The sequence below is a fragment of the Enoplosus armatus genome, chromosome 8, assembly GCF_043641665.1.
Source record: "Enoplosus armatus isolate fEnoArm2 chromosome 8, fEnoArm2.hap1, whole genome shotgun sequence".
NCBI lineage: Eukaryota > Metazoa > Chordata > Actinopteri > Centrarchiformes > Enoplosidae > Enoplosus > Enoplosus armatus.
This window is the reverse complement of record NC_092187.1, coordinates 23137244-23157973: the sequence shown is the minus strand read 5'-3', so window position 1 is coordinate 23157973 and position 20730 is coordinate 23137244.

Sequence of the window (20730 nt, the reverse complement as noted above, 5' to 3'; positions counted from 1 at the left end):
CTGAAACACAGGAGGCGACGATGTAACTATCACCGGCACGATCTCTACAGCAATAAAACGTTTGCTTCTGGCAACAACAACAACAACAACAACAACACGGCAATAAACATCACCGGCTCTGCTTTTGCTGCAACAGCTTCTGTATACAGTTTCATACGCGTAATTGTTTTATTAAAATCACACAGTGTTTGACCCAGATCTGATGCATACACTAAGTACAAACAGACTTGTTTAACGTTGGTAGGAGACCTCACAATTATCCTGCTCCTATGAACTGATATGCAGTGGAGGAAGTATTCTGATCCTTTACTTATGTGAAAGTACTAATACCACGCTGTAAAAGTAAAAGTCCTGCATTGAAAATGACCAAACGTAGGTAACATAGCAGACTGAAAAATGACAAAACATTGTGAAAAAAGTACATTTTCCAGAGCCCAAGGTGACATCTTTAAATGTCCAAAACCTAAAAAGAGATTTCGTATATAAAAAGGATATAAAAAAAACCAGAGAAACGCCGCAAATCCTCACATTTCAGAGGAAGGAAAACTGCATATTTGCATTATAAATGACTTAATTGATCATCAAATCGTTTGTATCTGAATCGTCCTGCTGCAGTAAACCCCACCCGTCTGGTTCTCCAAGCAAACCAAAACAAACACCGGGGATACCAGTTAACTGAGCCGAGGTCTGCCTCACATCAGACACAGTTTCTATCTCCGAGACTGACGTTAACATTATTACCACCATCACGTTCTGGTCACACTCTGTTTACCTGACAGCCACAACATCAACAACACTACTTCAGAGTCTCGTCCTCAACATGGACAGTCCACATCGACAGGGCTAAGACACACACTCTACATCACTGTACCTACTGTATATTGAGGATTACTGAGCAAACACATTAATCCATCCATGCTGCATTGTTTCAGATACACGGATTGTGCAGACAGATAAGCCTCTGTGTTCATATTCCTCTGCAGCTTCAACCAATCCACAGCTCAAACTGCAGCACCACGCTGAGCGCACAGGCTGCCCGAGTCTGTGAGCACGCCACGCCGCAGGACATATGGCCGAGGACCAGTCTAGTAGGCATGGCTCCAGGTGTAGGTGTGTGTGTGTGTGTGTGTGTGTGTGTGTGTGTGTGTGTGTGTGTGTGCGTAGCAGAGCACTGAAGGGCCGTGAGGACGAAGTAGGTGTGTCGACGTGGACCCAAATCCAACTGTCACATCTTAAGGTGTCATTAGAGCGGATGAGACGAGCCTGATTCTTTGGCTGGAGGCCAATCAGGAACTTGGACAGGTGACACACACAAACAAACCGCTGAGTACGTGTAAATGAATTCAGAACCAGTCAAATATTTAGAGGGCTGGGTATCAAATGCTTTATACTTATTCTTTGATCAGACATTTCCTATTGATTTGTGTATGTTTTGCTGTGCTGTTTTTGTTGTGCCATAGAGCTCCAAAAACTAAAACATTAAAAACACATCAATGGGCCTCACTGTTCCTTCATTATATGAACACACATACACTGTTGACACAATCCCACATACACCGTCCTGCTGCCGTAAATAATAACTACAGCACTGAATGTGTATTGATCAGCAGCTGAAAATAGTCCCCAATAAGTGCACCTCAAACCTTCTGGTTTAGAAATATTTGCTAAAAAAAGTACCTGACCTGCTTTTTTGTCTATTAACACATCCAGCAGACATGAAGCAACATTATCGTTCATCTGAAGTCTGAAATCATCTTTTTGGTCTCCACCAACTCCTCGGAAAAATATCTGTCTCTTTAGCTGCTAAATGTTCCACTATGATCACCAGCTCGTCTCTACCTGTGTCTGTCTGTAGTTTGGTGCTGAGCAGGTCGTGTACAGTGAAATGCTCAGTAGACAGAATAACTGCAGGAAAAGTTGGTAATTAATCAATTATCTAAATAATTACTGATTCATTTTCTGTTCATTGACTAATGATTTAAGTCATTTTTCAAGCAAAAATGTCAAACCTTCACTGGTTGCAGCTTCTCGAAAGGTAAAAATTATCTTTTATTCCTTGCTTTTATGTTTTTTATAGTGCATTATAGATATTTGAAGACATCACCTTGGGCATTTGAAAACATTTCACAATGTTTTGATGATTCATAGACCAAAAGATACATCGAGAAAATAATCAGCAGATGAATCGGTAATTAAAATGATCATTAGTTGCAGTCCGAGGATCATGTTGGTACAGAAACTCAAAAGAACTATGTGTACACCGAGTACGAAACTCACTAATGGGAAACGTTCAATAGTTTCATAAGAAATCAGCAGAGAGCTGCCAGGCCTTGTGTAACTGGAGCTGTTCGCAAAGCGTTTACAGGAAGATTATTGAACATCGCAGGCCTGTGGATTCTGAACGCAGCACCATCCAAAGTGTAGGGAGCTTATTGAGCTGCCATTGACTGAACGCAGCCAAATCTACACGTATAATGGAGGGCTGATCAATGCGGCCCATCTAAGAACGGAAACAGATATTAGCCATCTGTTTGACCTTGGATACAGGAACGAGACACAGAGGTTATAAATACCAGCTTTTCTCTTCACTAATGCACATTAAAGCTCCGGGCAGCAGCGCCGAGAACCACGCACACATCTCTCCGCATTCACATGGAAATTACAGCGTGGACCAAAAGACAAACAAAAGTGAGGCTAAATATAACATGAAAATGTGGTTCTGCCACGGCCGCTGGTGCTGTGGTTCCTTTTGATGTGCAGAGTTAACGTCACAAGCCTCACTGGAAATACCACGAGAAAGAAGCGTCTCTTAAAACAAGTCGTGTCCAGTTTTATCCAGAATCCAACAGACCTTCACATCTAAAACAACCGCTGGATGGAAGTCCTACTGTCGTCCGATCAAAGAGCCGATCAACTGAAGAACATGAAGGGGTTCAGTCATTATTAATCACACTTCACTCCAGATTTCAGATCTTTGCACAGGCTTCCTGTGTGTCAAAGATCTTTAAATACTACTGAAACGTACCAGGGCTGCAACCAACTGTTAATTTAATCATCAACTCAAAAAAAAAAACAGCGAAATATTTTCCTAGTAGTTAGTTTAGTCCAAGGTGACGTCTTCAGATGTCTAGTTTTCTCCGACCAACAGTCCGAAAGCAAAACATATTCAGCTACATATGATATAAAACAGAAAACAGCAGCAAATCCTCACAACGGAGAAGCTGTAACCAGAGTCCAAACTAAATATGGAGAAGCAACGTTTAGTTTTTATGCACCACAAATCTGGAACAAACTCCCAGAAAACTAGAGATCTGCTTCAACTCTCTTTTAAATCAAAGTTTAAAGACTTTTCAGTTTTTAGTAAATGACATTTGGGAATATTTAGTCTCCCATCGCCTTTTTATTATCTTGTTTTATGTTTTATTTATCTTCAATCTCATTTGACTCTTTAAAAACCATTTCTCACCATCAGCATTTACCTTCAGTATGTCTTTATATTGTCTTGTGTTTCCTTTATAGATCTCGTCTTAAAGCCTTTTTATGTCGTATGTGCAGCACTTTGAATATCCTTGCTGTATAAAGTTGCTATCCAAAAGACAAGAAACAGACAGAGAGAGAGAGAGAGAGAGCTGCTGGCAGCTTTGTAAAGTGCATTATTGTCATCATGGTGGTGGTTTCGGGGCCTGTGACTGGCTTGAATCTGGGCACACACAGAGGCTCATTGACGGGGCAGAGGAGAGGGTCAATGTGTCCCAGTGGGGCTGCAGTGCCAGGGAGCTCCTTCCACAGAGCTCGGCTGGCAGACTCACAGCCGCTGGAGCCGCTGGAGCCGACAGAGAGAAGCCACGAGGGGAATGCAAAGAGAGCTAATGTTGCTGCTCTGCACACCGCACTGCCGAGTGCTGGAGGAGAGATCCTTTATTTAAGTAAAAGTGCTAATACCACACGGTAAAAATACTCTGTTACAAGTGAAAGTATTGAAAATGTCACTTAAAGTATTGAAAGTACTCAATGCCTGACTGTTATATTATTATATATTATATCATTAGATTATTATTACTCATGCATTAATGTAAAAGCAGGATTTAACTGTTGTAGTTGGTTGAGTTGGAGCAATTAATAAAAGGCTGCAACAAATGTTCATCACGGATTAATCTGCTGATTATTTTCCAGATGAATCGATTGATTGCTGGTTTATAAAACTTCAGAAAATAGTGAGAATTGCAGTCACAATTGCCTTCACAATGTTTGTTTTGTCCCCTAAAAATAAATTAATAAATACATTAAAATGATTACAAGCAGCAAAACCATGTAGTGTTCAGGCGTTTCTGCATGAGAAAAGATTATTAAATGAATTATTTCTGCTGTTCTTGAATAAACTACGGCACTTTAATCTACAACAAAGCATCACATTTTATAAGCTCTTAATATGTTTTATATGTAAAATCTTAAATTTATAACTACAGCTGTCACATAAATGTAAATGAGGTACAAAGTGGCACCTCAATTGTCTACTTAAACACAGTACTTGACTAAATGTACTTAGTTACATTCAACAACCATCACTATTTTGTTTTTATCCCTCCACTATGAAACGATGAAATATTCACAGGACATCTGTAGTCATTAAAAAATCATTAAAAAACAAATGCCCGTTTATGTGTCTATTCTGACAGGACCAGAGACTCTGATGTGGGCTGTGCTTTTATTCACGTCTCACGAGTCTGAGAGCGGCTTCTCTTATCAGACATTTGATGGACTGCAGTGATGAGAAAGTATTAAAGTGTTAAAGGATGTTTTATAAACGTCTAATGAAGAAATGACCCTGATGATGTCACAGTGATGTCATCAGTCTGCGTTACAAACTGGAGGTGTGGAGCTCGAATGAAGTGGGCATTTAGGACTGTGCAGGGATGCTCTAATAAAGGACACTGTCCAGTTGCATTATGGGAAATGTAGGATCCAGAGACTAAAAGTCAGGATCTCTCAGCTTCGGCTGCAACGATCTTTACCGTTGTTTGTTGTTTGTTGTCTCTTGTGAGTCTCCAAACTTTATGAAACTACAATCGCTGGAAGAATATTGCAAATTTGATATAAAAATAAAGTGTTTAAATTTAAAATAAAGAAGGTAAAGACAGAAGAAAGCAATTCAACGACAAATAAAATGGCCTCATAGGTAGAGCTGCAGCAAATGAGTTGATTAATTGATTAGTCGATCGACAGAAATTTAATCGGCAACTATTTTAATAGTCATCCTTCAAACTAAAAAGCCAAACATTTGCTCTCAAATGTGATGATTTAATGCTTTTCTTTGTGACACACGACATGAAACTGATGTCATCTCTGACATTTTATAGACCAAACGATTAGTTCAATCAATAATCATCAGTTGAGATACGATCACAGGGGAAGTGCAATGTATAATAAGTGTAATATTTGATCTTATGCATGCCCAGTGACAAACCATCACGTTTGTTCTACAGAACATTTGCAATGATGGAACCTGTGACTATAAAAATGAAGAAATATACCAGAGAACACAAGAAAGGATGCAGGAATTGACAATAAAAGAAGGGAAAAGGAAGAAGACAAATAGAAGCAAACAGATAAGAGTGAAGGTCAAAGTCAACGCAGAGCTTTTTGTTTTTGAAATCCACCCTTCTCAGAAACACAGCCACTAAAGGCGACACTGCCAAGTGTAAACAAAGTGCAGCGAGGCTCAGCGTTCACGGCTTAAAGCTCCAATCACTGAACAACAACGAGAGGATCATGTGTTCGCCCCTGAGCCAAGAGAGCATGCGGAGCTTTTGTTCCTCCTGAAATGACTCAAATGGATACCTGTGCATGAAGAATGTGAGCTGCGGGGACACTGCTGCACATTCATCTGCAAACAAATAAAGTGCAACTTGACACCTGGAAAACTAACATGTCGTCTACGGTAAATAAATAGCCATGTTGTCCTTTAAAGAAATTACCCACCAGCGACTGCCGCAAAGGTCGGATTAACTTTTCATGGGTGTATGTCACCGAGACAGAAAGCTTCTTTTATTTTCAGTAAAGAATCTACTAACAAGCCTGATGACACACAAGCAGAGACGTCCCATCAGAAGAAAGTTCATTTGCAACTATTTTGATAGATAATTTCAGAGTATTAAAAATACCAAACATCCCCCTGGTGGAGTATTTTTGGGCTTTGAACTTTTGGTCGGACAAAGCAATTTATTGATTGTGTGGACAGAGAATTATTTTAGTACTTGTTTCAGTCATTTACTTCAGTCTTCTTTCTGGTTCTAGCTTCGCAAACATGAAGATTTGCTGCTTTTCTCTGATTTGTATCCTTGTAAGCTGAATATCTTTTGGACAAAACAAGCAACTGAAAGATGTCACCTTGGACGCGGGGAAATGTTGACAAGAAACGAATAACTGATCAATCAAGAAAACAATCGGCAGTACTCTGCAGATTAATGGATAATCAAGTGTTTTTTTTCTCCAAATGACTACATAATGAACACACTCACCTGCGGTTTCAGCTCTCGTTATGATCCTTGAAGAGGAGTCAGTCTCCTGTCAGGCACCTCTGTCTCCCAACAACAAAACCAAGGAGCTGAGGGAGAGAAAACACAAGGACACATTTTAATAAATAAACTCCCAGCCTCCTTCTTACTGGCCAAAAAAAAACTAAAAAAACCTTCCTGACATCTTTGCCAATCCTGTCTTGAATCATGAGACAGAAACCACAAGATTTGGACGCGTGTAATGAGATCTTGAAAAGTTTAATGGCAGGAGTTTTGGGTCGCCGGATGGTTTGAGACCAATGTCACCTCTGTTACGGGCTGCGGTGGGGAAAGGCTGCAGCTTTCCTCCGATCTCCGAGTGAACAGGAAACCGGGAGGAGAGGAAGACGCTCCATTGCCCTCGGGAGATACCAGCGCTCGGCAGACGCCAGCCATGCCAAGACCACAAGCCCCCACTCCTCTATCTCGCTCTCCTCCTCTCGTCTTTCCTTTCATCTCTGAGTCATTGTAAAGTGTAATGAAAGAAAGATGGATGAATAATTCAGCAGACACAGCGTTTAAGAACTCCCCTTTTTATGTCCTTCTGATAACGCAGGACTGAAGTTTTCAGTCTAATGTTGGATTCCCCATTAACGTTCACTTTCCACAAAGGTTTCATTTAACACCTAAATGGGACGCCCTGTCTGCTGCAGCGTCTCTTCGGCCAGCGTTTTGTCTGATCACTTCAGATACGTTTAGGCGCCGAGCTGCAGCATTAACCCTTCATTTACAAAAGCGGTCTATAGGCTGACAGGGCCTGATCCTTTTAGATCTTGTCAAACTGAAATGGGATTAGAGGTGTTGAGCATCTGCCCCCTCAATCTGGTTTTTAATAGAGCAAGAGCAGATGATCTGGTCTAGCCGTGTCCTCCTCGGTACACCTGGTCCTGGGAAAAGAAACAGACCGTGATCTGTGATCCGTGTCATGAAGCAAAGATCACAAAGACAGATCACAGAGCTCAAAAATAAACAGCAGAAGAGACTTCGACGACTGCGCAGCACCAGTATTTATTTACCGAGGACAGACTTTGATTTTTGACGTGCTGGATGCTGAGAAAACGATGAAATATTGAGTGAATCAAATACAGGTTTTCAAAGAGGTTTGGTGAGATGCTGCAGATGAGGATGAGTAGATGAGATTTCAGGGAATGAGGGCAAGAAAAAAAAAAAAAATTTCAAAGGCGACCCAGCCGAAGCAGAGAGAAGAAATGCACAAAAGCTTCTTAAATCATGTCAGTCGCACTCTTGGGGATTTGGCATAGGCAAGGCCGTCTCAGGATATGTCAAACACCACCCTTTCCATCTGCCAATCTGGAAAGGCGCAGATTGAAGTTCTTGCTGTGTAGGCAAAAGTGTGTAGGCGGGAGATGTAAACAATGTGACAAAAACCTAAATCCGCACATGGTGGAATTAAACAAGATCGGGGAAGACTGAATCTTTCCCCCCTCCCCAAAAACAAATGTAGGCCAAAGTCTGGTATTTCTGCAGATACACCATTACCATGCGATTGTCTGCATCATTAATAAAGATGCAGATAAATATCAAAGAAGGAGGGGAGATGTGGGTGAGACAGAATCAGGCTGGCGGACTCCCTCTGCGCTGCTTCCTGTCTGATGTTTGGCTATACGAACCGAGACGAATCAAGCAATATTTGGGATGAGGAGCGGAGGCAGAGGAGAGGAGGTGGGGGAGGGGGATGGAGGAGGGGAGCTCCCTTCCCAAAAGGCCTGAAAGGTTGGATGTGCGCCATGTATGTCTGAGAGCAATCAAACAGAAACGCAGGGATCCTTCTTAAATCTGTGCCAGGCAACCTCCACACCCTGGGAGGAAACGCATCACGGGCGCTCCATCTCTGGAACAACACAAACTGTGTTTTTGTTTTATCACACATTCAAACCACAAGCAACATTTAGGCTGCGCTCTCCACCACCACCGTACACATTTGGCAGATTTATGACACATTGTTAGCGGCAACCAAAACAATCCGACATGATTCTATGTTGGTTTAAGCAAAAATAAAAAAACGACACTGTGTGGTTACAGTGCTCGGTTAGCTGCTGTTCCGAAAAATGTAAGCTAGCCCACGGACATTAATGCTAACCTAAACACACACACAGAGCAAATCAAACCTGCCCTAAAGAGTCCTCTCAAGTCCATTTATGTCAAGTCAACACCATAAAACATGTGTCCCTTCACTGTCACATCACATAATTCTCTTACAAGTAAAAATCTGCACTACAGCTGCTTTATTTTGACACAGAAACGCCGTCACAACTGGCAGACACAGCGAGAAGCCCTGAAACACCATGTCAGCTGTAAAAATTGAATCAGTATTTACAGATTTACAAACAACCCCCCCCCCCACCCACCCACCCACCCACCCTCACGGCTCAAGCACACATTTTGGGTCAGCTCACCTTGCTCCTGCTGCCTTTTCAGTCATCCAGCCAGTGCATCCAAGATCTCACAGCAGACTGAAATGTAAGGCACCAGAAGGGAAATAAAGAGAGCGACAGAAAGGCCACAACCTTACATTTCTGTTTTCCGGCTGCGGAGAGGATTATTCTCCCCCCTGTTAAAAGTGCCGTCACCCTGCGAGTGAGGCGAGGAAGCCGGTTTCCTCTACGCTACAGCTAGAAAAGGCCTGTCCTTGGGCATGTGCATTGTGTGTGTGTCTGCAGAGGCTGCCATGTCTCCCATTGTTCCAGGGCGAGTGAGGCAGGCTTCCTACCCCAATAGACCCTGCCTACTACAACAGCTGTGGACCAGCCCCCACCTCTCTGCCGCTCTCCTTATCCCCTCCTCCTCCTCCTCCTCCTCCTCCTCCTCCTCCTCCTCCTCCTCCTCCTCCTCCTCCAACTCCTGCCTCTCTGCCTGTGCTGCTGCTGCTGCTGCTGCTAAACATTAACCCTGCAGCTGCCGGCTCAGGCCGTAAAGAGGTGGAGAGGGGGGTTGTGTTTCAAAAGAGACCCTACCATGTAGCGGACAAAGGAACGTAACAGGGAGAGGATATCCGACAGCCAGGCTGAACTGACAGGAGTTCTGCCATTCAGTGGCCTAGATAGAAAACAGGCTCTGTGCTAAGAGGATTGTCTTTCTCAATCACAGTGGTGGTAAGTGTTGGACTGAGTCCTGAGAGACGCCGCTGAGGAGAGGAAAAGTCACTGGAAAGCAGAACTCATTCAGAACAGGAGATACAGGGCTGAAACTAACAGTCTTCTGACAATTATTTTCATGATTCATAGATAAATTTGGTCTATAAAATGCTAGAAAATTGTGAAACACGGGTGGCCATAACTATTTCCTAAATCCCAAGATATTGAATCGACCATCACATGTGACAAGTAGAGCTGAAACAATACATCAGGCGATATTTGCTCATTAAAGACATATCGGTATCAGTGTATGTTGGCCGATTAGTGACGAGAAACTGCAGCACAGAAATTAACCAGTGACGCCATGATATAGTTTGACCACCAGAGAGCGCTGACAAGGTGATTTTTACACTGTAAAATGTTATAACAATAAAACAAATAACTATTAGGGATCCAAATCTAGATTTTTTGTTTATAAAATTAGATACACACACACACACACACACACATATATAATTTAACTGATAATTGATTAAATGTCATTTTCTGAGCAAAAATTCCAAACATTTGCTGGTTAAAGCTTCTCAAATGTGATGATTTGCTGATATCTGATTGTAAACTGATTATTTGGTTTTTTTTGTTTGGACTGATATGATTGCATCATCTCGTGCTGTGGGAAGTTATAGCAGGCTCCCTTCACTATTTTATGTACTGAAATACCGAGACTGAAAATAATCGTTAGTTCCTAGATTAATCTGTTAGTTTAATCTGATGATTATTTTGTCGATTTATTGATTAATTGTTATAAAATAAAAGCAGAAAATAGTGGGAAATGCTCAACTTGATTACCTAAAACCTGTCTTCTATTTCAACCAACAGTCCAAAACCCAAAGATACTCAATTTACTTTTATCAAATGAAAAGGCCTCACAATTGAGAAGCTGGAACGAGTGAATATTTGGTATTTCTTTGCTAGAAAAACAAACTCCATTGATTAAACCATTGTTTGTTTTCTCCAACCGACAGCCCAAAACCAAAAGATATTCCATTTACAATCATTCATAACAAAGGAAAGTATACTTGGAAGAAATGGTTCCACATTAACGGACTTTGTGAATGAGTATCACAGCCGCGGCATGCTTCCACAATCTGCGTCGTGTCTAAACTGGTCAGCAGCGTTAAGGTTTTCTAAACGTATCTCAGCACAGTGTCTCAGTGTGGTTTATCTCTGCAGGTTTTCACCCCGTGTGACTCATCTGCTCTCCCTGTTAATGAAGCCACATCATCCTCATTCCCCCAGACATACCAGACACACTAAACCAAGTCTGATGACAAAATGACTGGGCGCCAAGGCAACAACAACAGGAGGAGGAAAACACAGGTTTCATGACTTGAATGTGGGAGGATAATACAATAAAGCAATAATGGAAGGCAAAACATCCCTGCGACTGCCTCCGAAAAACTTTTTTTTTTAAATAAATCTATATGTACTAATTTGAAAGTTGAGCGACTCCTTTTTCAAGTTGACCCTAATTGAGTAGACAAGAGACCTGACCTGAATCGAGTTTGCCCCACACCAGACTTCCTATAGTCAAAATCAAGTGCCCCAGGGTGCTCACATGAATGTCAGTTGTTTCAAGCTATTGTCATTTAGATTTGACCAAAACAGTCTAGCCAGTTTGACGAGTATACAAACGTCCCAGATTCGCAGCAGAATTTCAATTTCCATGTGTGACGTGAGAGCAGGCGAGCTATGCTCTCAAGCAAAAAGAAACTGATAAATACAATATGGAAGATCAGGGGAAACCCAAAAACCCAGCTGAAATGAGCAGACCGCCTTAAAAAAAAGGCAAAACTGCACAGGTCATCATGAATTAACCACAACAAAGACCGAACACACGGCAGACGCTGAGCTTCTCATCAAAAATCACCCAGATCAGAAGGAGCTTGTGTCCAGTGAGGATTTATCCTCTTATTACAAACACATATGGCAGCCCGGCCCAGTCTGTCCTCATGGCCAGGCCTCTAATCTGTGTCCGCCTAGTGGCTGAAAAAGAGAGGACCTGCATGTGATCATCACTGCTTCAATTAAAACTGGTTTTAAACGTTTACAAGTCATCTTAAAAACAGTTTGTACTATAATATTAATACAATGCTCTTCCAATGTAGGAGTGCGGGGACAAAATCCACAACCTCTGTATCTTGAGCTGATATGAGACTTCAGCAGTCCGAGTTAATCAAATCAAGTGGCTATCTGTCTTTTTAGTATCAAAGCCTTTGTGTTACTGTCCCTCCGCTAAAGCTCAGCAAGGAAACTAAACTAAAAAAAAAGGATGGAATATCCCAAAAATACGTTTTTTTACGCTTGGCTGAAGAGGAAAAGTTGGTGTATCGATAAAAGCAAAAAGTTACTTGAATGTTGAACGGAAACAGACTGGATGAATAGATCATGACGCACATGAAGCACGCGACACTTGAAGAGACGGAAACATCACATCTGCGCGACAATGAGACTTCCTGAAATCAATACACAAAGTAAACATAAATGTTTTCTACATCGTTTTTGTTAGTTTGATGTTTAACTGATGTTCTTTTATTTGCGTCATCTTGCAGCAACTCCTAATATTCTCATTACAGTCGTGGATTGAAACGTGTATTCATTTGCATTTCCTTTTGCCAATTTTCTGGAAATTTGTATAAAATTGGAAGTGGGATGGAAACCTGGTTGCTGACCAGGGAAACACAAAGAGAGACTTTCGTCTTTTAATATATTTTTGCACAGACTCTGGACAGTGGGTTCTGTCCCCCCCCATCTCTTCCATTGAAAGTATTTAAGAAAGTGATCTTTTAACAGCCAGTATGAACAGGAGGAATGATTACAGCAAGCAAAACCTGTTTGATTGTTCATATGGGCATGTCCGTATTATTTTAAGACAAGTGAACCTATCCTTTAATCACCAAATATACAGTTCACATGGAGGAATCTGTCCTGTTCGTCACACGGCAGCGCAGCACAGAAACAGTTCACTGCTCCTATCACCTGAAAACAGCTGAATGAAGGACGGTGGGGGGATTGTCATACCTCTGCTGTGTCAGACATTAACGCACACAGACATCTGTATGGCATGAATGGGACATTGAGGGACTCGCTTCCCTTCTAAGAAGGTCAAAGGCTGAACGGGCCGACATGACCTGAATGAGAGCCGGTCACATGGTCCCCTGGAGCTAACACAAGGCAATGGAGGATAACTCTCAACATAAAAGGCCTATTGTCACCCGCTCCGCCATCCACTTTCCCCCAAGTGAGGATCTTCACTAACTGCTCAGAAAACTCAATGGTAATGTGGACATAAAGACAGCCGGACATAACAACGTCAAGGGGGCAATAAAATGTGCGTCTTAATGGAGGGAAACTTGCCTGGAAACCAGCTGGATAGAACTTCCTACAGGCAGGCCGGACCAGGACATGTGACTTGATTTGAAATTCAAAGCAAACATCATGTAAAGCAGGACTTCACGCTGACTGACACCTCTTTATCAAACAAGAAATGTACTCACATGCAGCTCCTCCTGTCCCGATTACATAAGGTGACACGGGGAGGCATTCAACCCCCGAAAACAAAGAACAATATCATCCAAACAGAAAAGCTTGGAGCTGAAACAGTCGACGCAAAATTAAGCTCCAACAATTTTGATAATCGATTGATCTTTAAGTCATTTTTTCAAGTACAAAGCACCAAACATTACCAAGGTCAAGCTTCCAAATGTTTTCCCTCGTATGTAGTAAATGGGAAATTTAATATCTTCAGATTTTTGACTGTTGGTTGGACAAAACAAGACATTTCAAGGTTTTAGGAAACAGTGATGGACATTTTTCACCATTTTCTGACATTCTGTAGCCCAAACAATGAAACGAGTAATGAACAAAATGATCAATAATGAAAATAAGTACCATAACTTAATTGACAACTTAACGATTTTTTCTGTTTTTCACTACACTACACCACTACGTTACATCACAGTAAATATATTATTTTGAGACAACACAAGCGATATGAAGACAACAATCCTTCACTATTTTTGGACATTTTATAGATTAAACAATGATTCAAGAAAACAACTGGCAGATTAACCAACAGCGGAAATAACCGTTAGTTGCAGGCAGCCCTGGTAAAGATACAGAAAGCAACATTAGCAGATGGTCCACCGTTTCTGTTTCTGAAGCGAGGGAACTGTCAGGGAAATTCTGAATTAAGAGTTGTAAATCAGACTCATGGGGTACAAACCCCCATTGAGGGGCAGACAGTTTAATGGGTAGTAATGTGCACAGCTCCATGTGAGGATGGAGAGCTAATCCACCTACAAGAAATGTGACACTCCGGCCCGAGGAGATGTGCTGGGTCTACAGCTGGGGTTATAAAAACCCCGGTGGTGTCGGTGGAGGCCTCTGGTGTTAATTTGCATGAAGCCTCGGCTTAGTCGGACTTCATTAGAGAGTCGGGAATTTGTAGCCAGCGAGCAATCATCAGTGGCTGCCTTCGTACGCAAATCCAGGAGTAATTACCTTCACATGTACAGCTGAATCAATCAATAATCGATTAAGAAATGTTTAAATAAAAATGCCAAAAAAAAATTCAGCTTTTCCAGCCTCTCAAATATGAATATTTACTGGATGAGCAATCTCTGACATCAAACTGAACACCTTTTGGTTCATTTGACAAAACAAACAGGCATATTAATCAATTAATTAAGACAATAATCGCCACATTAATCCATAATGAAGATAGAAGTCATTAGCTGCAGCCCTATTCACAACTTCAGAGGTAACTTTCCTTTTATCGCAGTCTCATTCCAGAGCTACGGTGACCTTAATAAATCCCTCACATGTGAAAAGATTCAAAGTATGCTCTCCAGTTCATGTCTGCAATCATAAAAGCCCAGTAATGAAAACCATTTGTCGCGGCTCCTATAAAAGGCAGGTTTCATACCACTGTAAATACTCCAGAGAGAGGTGGCGTCCCCTGCCAACCAGACTACGAGCTGCGTAACCAGACGGCATTTTGTCCAGCTCCACACTACATTTCCATGTGTGTCAGCAAACATCTTTAATACCTGATCCTCTGTGAGTCATATTCGTACTAAACTACTGAACCCTGACATGCCTGGAAAATATGTGGAGGTTGAACAAGACATGCTGGTGAGGCCAGACAAGCTAATCCAGGTCACAAGCAGCCATCGTGTCCAGTCTATAGAGCTGCTGCAGCAGCAGCATCAGCGCACTGTATGACAAAAAGGTACCACGAAGCGAGGTTAGTGGGTTATCCAGTTATCTTTGGGCTTAACTCGCGTTTTCTGGTATCACAACGCTGGCTCACTTTCCAACATGGTGGATTACCATGGTAACCGGGATAGATCACCATGGTAACCTGCGCCGCACGGATCAAAAAGGTGTCGACAGCCCGACCACTGACCAATCAGCTCACTGGCAAAATGGAGTCATTGTTCAGACAAGAGGAGGACACGGAGTTTACAGTAAGAGACAGAAACACACAACCATGTTTCCACTTAGAGATATTAAAGTTTTACCCATTTAATTTAGTATAGTTGGGAAAATAACGTTTTATTTTATTCCAGAGTCCCTTACAAGATGCCTGACGTTAATTGCATTTCCATCCACCTGTTTTTAAGCACATTTTCAATTTGAGCATAAAAAGGAAACTACAAAAATATTGCAAAAAGGTTTTTACGCTTGGCTGAGGTGAAAAACTTGCGCTGATAAAAGCAAAATGAGACATCCTGGAGCTGCTAGCCTCCATCAGAGACGAGGAGTGGGCTACAAAGGGCTGGTAAGCTCACTTGTTTCTAACTCCACACCCCCAGATTGATTCTTTTTCAGACAGACTGGATAAAATTACAAGTTTTACAGGATGAGAAAAGAGACAGATTTTGATTGAAATTACTTAAAAAAGATATTTTGACACATATTTAGCTTGTAACAAGAGATAAATGAACATTTAACAGAAGACAAAGTATTAGAACATGGAAGAAGTATTTGTCATTTCAGTGTGATGATGTTTCTTGTAATTAATAACTCAGGATTAGTAAACGCAGAGTTAACCGAAGAAGCAGATAAGCAGCTATCCAGAATCACCAAAACCTGCCAGGTAATCTAAAGAGAGCCGGACTCAGTTGATCTTTGTGATACAGGCTCCAGGCATTCAGAGAACAATGACACCAGACAAGAGAAGGTGCAGGAGGAGCGTGAGTGATTTGGCGATGGCCACATCTGGCCACCAGCCGCAGCGGCTTAAACTCAACCAGGACTCAGCCGAGCCAGGCATACTCATCATCCACATCCTTTTCCCAAGGTCTGGCCAAGAGGAAGACCTATTTATGGTACAGAATAAAGGATAATATAGGGAGGCGGGGGGGGTGGGGGGGTTATATATGGAGATCCTTGTTTAAGCCTCCAAACAATCTGCTCTCCATCACACCAACAAACACGGCCTCCATGAGAAGAGATGTTTTTCAAGGCATATAGGTTGAGCTGATCGAGAGCTTTCGAAACAGGAAGCTCATGAGAGTTTGAAAACACTGAAGCACCAGCAGTTCACTAAGCACCTTGTGGGAGAGGGCTTAGGGATTGAAAAAAGGGTGGTGGTGTGTGTGTGTGTGTGTGTGTGTGTGTGTGGGGGGGGGGGGGTTGCTTAAAGCCCCTCAATAACAACTTTATTTTAAGACAAATGAAAATAAACTGCAGGGGTGCACAAAGGAAGACTGTTCAGCACAGAGGATCCAAGACAGCCTGAATATAGACTAAACCTCCCACTGTTGCTGTTATTCTTTATCTGCAAACCTTAATCCAAGTTATCACGGGTCATAACTCAAAACATAAATCTGACAGCAGAATCTAATAGATCGTGTCAGCATAAAAACTAAATCTTCACTTTGAATTAAGCCTTTTTTTGGGGCCAAACAGGACGCGGTGGGGACCCGGTTTGCTTGAATTGATTAAAGCTACATTCCAAGCCATATTTTCTTTGGCCAGACTGATGAATTGGATGTTTGTTACAGCTGCAGCAAGCTAAAGCAGTGTTTTGCCAACTTCAATGTTTGTATGACCACAGATTCCTCTGTAGGGTGGATTTTGAATGAGTCCTCCGCACTTGGTTGCGAGCTCTTTGCTCTCTTGCATACTATTAGGATTCCTCAGGTATATACAATCATGCATATTTAAGAGGCCACATTTGATAAAACAGGCTCCGATATAGTTTATGTAAAGATGTAAAAACATGTGACATATTCTGCTAATATTCTCATATACAAACAAATCACAACAGGGCCTGAGTTGAGGTGGCTGGGCTCAAAAGGGACAACGCAGGCAAAGATACATTCCTTTGATCTAAATATCTGCACCGTGTAAACAGTCGTGATGATGATGCTCTAAGTCAGCCCCCCCCCCCCTGCTGTGAGCTCTCCTGTATCGCGCCGACTCCGTGGGGTAATTGATGAATATTTTGCAATGCTAATGCAGGCTCCAGAAGTGCCTTTGCTGAATAACCATGGTAACTACAGTACCTGCATGCATCAGACAGCGGGGCGATACAATGCTGAACTGATAGCTGATAAGGAGAGGTCTCAGCCCCAGCCGAGCCTATCTACAAAGCATGGCCGTTTATGCAAAAGGGGGAGGGGGGCCGTAGTGGAGAGATAGGCCGACTGCAGGAGGCTCTGACCTGTCTGCGCACCCCTACTAGACTTCAAACTGACTAAATTATTGTCCCGTGGCTCTTTCCTCCCTGTAAAACTGGTGAACTGCGACCCAGCAAAGTGATATTTCACAGAGGGACTGACCTTGAGAGTCTGTAAGGTCTTTTGCTCCATAAAACTCACATTCTGCCTCAAGATGCCAGAGTCAGAATCACAACAGACACTGGCTGCTACGTAGAGCCGAAACAATAACCGATAAACAGATAAATCATCAGGCTTAGATTCATTGTTTCAAGAAAACATGCTAAATATTCTCTGGTTCCAGCTTCTCCAATGTGAGAATTTGCTGCTTTTCTCTCTTTTAAATAATTTTAAACTAAATATCTTTGGATTTTAGACAAATCAAGACATTTGAAGACATCACATTGAACTCTGGGAACTTTTTTTTCTTCTGTATATTGACATTTACACTAGACTAAACGACTAATCAATCGATGGAAAGAATAATTGGCAGAATAATCGCTCATGAGATTAATCATTAGTTGCAGCCCAAATGGTATGTGCTGCTATGTATATTTTATTGTTGATTTATCTGTTGACTAGTTTCATTAATCGATTAATCAAGTCAGAATAGTGAAAATCACAGTTTCCAAGACGTCTTCAAATGTCTTGTTGGAAACCCAAAGATATTTAGTTTACAATGATACGAAACAGAGAAAAGCAGCAAATACTCACATTGGAGAAGCCAGAAACAGTTTGCTTTAGAAATGCCTTAAACGATTAATTGATTATCAAAATGGTTGATATTCATTAGCTGTCGATCGAATAATAGACTGATTGTTTCAGCTCTAAACTGACACAACTGCGAAGAAGAAACTCTGAAATCTGATCGACTATGATTAATTGCCTAAAGGTCTCAGCGTTTTATTTGTTAGTTAGTGACAGAATGTGGATCAGTTGTACAGGTGAAGAAGAATTTGCTTGTGATGGCGCTTCCTCGTTTCACTTCCTCTGTGACTCCGGCTTGTTTGTCATCAGGCTTGTTTCTAGATACTCGCTTTGATCAATTATATAATTATAATTGACGAGTATTCGACTTATCGTTTCAACTCTACTATATGTTTCGTGGTGGACTGCAACGCCTAATAAATGATTTAATAACCAAAACCAGTTAACAGAACCAACAGCCAAATTAAACACTTACTCCATGCCACGTTTCCTCTCTATAATAAAGTCTGAAGACCGTATGTGGCGACTGTGTGAGCCGGCTGCAACAAGATGTGGGACACAAAGGCGTGCAGAACATCTGTGAACAATTAGAGGCGAACAGAACGAGCAAGCACTTATACTGCCCATTACACTTGAATAAGTCACTGGCTCTGCTTTTCATGATGTAATGCGGCACAGCTTGGATATGCAATCTCAAAGTTGCACCGGGACAGAGCTCTCACAAAACTTCAATCGAGCTCAAACATGGGCACACAGACCATAAATGTAATCTAGTGAGCGCAGAGTGGAACCACATTTATCTGCAGATCCTCCCTCTGCGGCTCTGAGCTCATTTCCCCGGGATGAAACGTTCACAGTACCGGTGGGTCCTCGTGTTCTTGACCAAATATTGTTCCTAATGTGACACATTGACTCTTAAATCCTCGCAGCCCCCGAAGCTCATGTTTAAATTCTTTCAGTTAGATGCATCAACTAAAACTATTCCAACAATTCCAGAGTGAAGTGTACATTTACACTGCTGCATTTTTGCCCTTGTGGTTGATTTTAAAGTCCCGCTCCACTCAAAAAATGTGTTTTGTTTATTCTTAGTTCACTTCACTTCATGGATGTTTGACAAAATGATTTAATGCGAACATACACAGAGAATGGACTTCTCAGTGAAGTAGGAGACGTCCTGTTTCCAGCAGTTAAACTTTTGAAATATTTGGATATTCGAGTAGGCAATATTAAAAAGGTAACGGAACTTGTTTCTGGAAAGACACACCAGACAAATTATAATGAAAACCAGAGTGTTGTACATGTCAGGAACTCCATTGATTTTACACTTCAAAGTGAGTTATAGGTGTTGGGGAGTAGTACTGCATAGGGGTGGGTGACAGGGCCAAAATCTACACTCACGGTATATGTAATATTATATACGGTATATATAGATATCACGATGCATTAATTGTTCTGTTTAAAATAACTATACCGTACCTTGCAAGGCAGCTGGATTTGCAAGATAACTCAAGAATCCAGCTCCCTGCTGCCACATATATGTGAAAAAAGTGATGTCAGTTGAGTCAGCGTGGGTTGGTCTGAAGACTACATTTTTGAAAATGAAAAAAGTCTGATGGTGTGGAGCTTACCAGACGTCTGTAGCCTGCTCCTCATCTCTGATTGAGGCTAAAGATACATTAGTCGCTACTAGCATAACACACCTGAAATCTCTGACCGAACTGTCAGCGGTCAGGTTGCATTGTGGGTAATGCAGGCACCAGGTTTTGACAAAGAAGAAGAAGAATGCGTGGAATAAATAAATAAATCTCTCTGGATCTGCTGCATCAATTTTGATCCTTTTTGTTTTAAATGTGTCCAACACCAGTGTTATCAATAAATCAGTGGAATACTCACGTCTGAAAAGGATCAATAAGTATAGAAGATCAAAAGTTTCTCTCAACAACTGCTCAAAAGCTAAAAAGACTATCGAATTCCTTCTTCAGGAAACTAGTCCATCACTTTGTTCCAATCATGAAGTCACTGTTTCAAAGGGTCTTTGTGTCATAAAGTCTACAAGGATTTCTTACATGATATACGGTATTTGTCTTCAATTGCCAAAAACAACAAGCTACAACATTACATCAACAGACAATTTGGAAAAGGCACGAGCGATACGTCATTTCTTTTCAAAAGCAACATTAGAAAAAAAAAAAGAAAAGCAGCCTGCAAACACTAAAAGATTCATCGAGCATTTCATAGGAGATCTTCAGTGAAACTTAAATATTTTACAGCCTGAACCCTGGCCATCTCTGTGAGCCAGTAATTCAAAAAGGGTTCAATCAATCCTTCCATCCTCATTTCTTCTGACCTAAAGTTTGGTCTTCGTTCAGAAAACGATGAGACAATGAAAGCAGCATGAGCGTATATCTGGCCTTAAACCAACAGGCACAGATCATTAAGCGTGGATGTTTTTCCCCTACAAAAAGAACTCTGCAACAGCTACACAGCATTATCTTAGACGTTTTAAATCCTGTTTAATCTCCGAACAGGCCAACAATTTATTAAGATTACCGGCACAAGTTTTATAGCCAATAAAATCCTCCACAATTTGAAAACAAACAAGAAACAATCCACTCCTCGTGACCAGAATGCCATTCAGAAAAT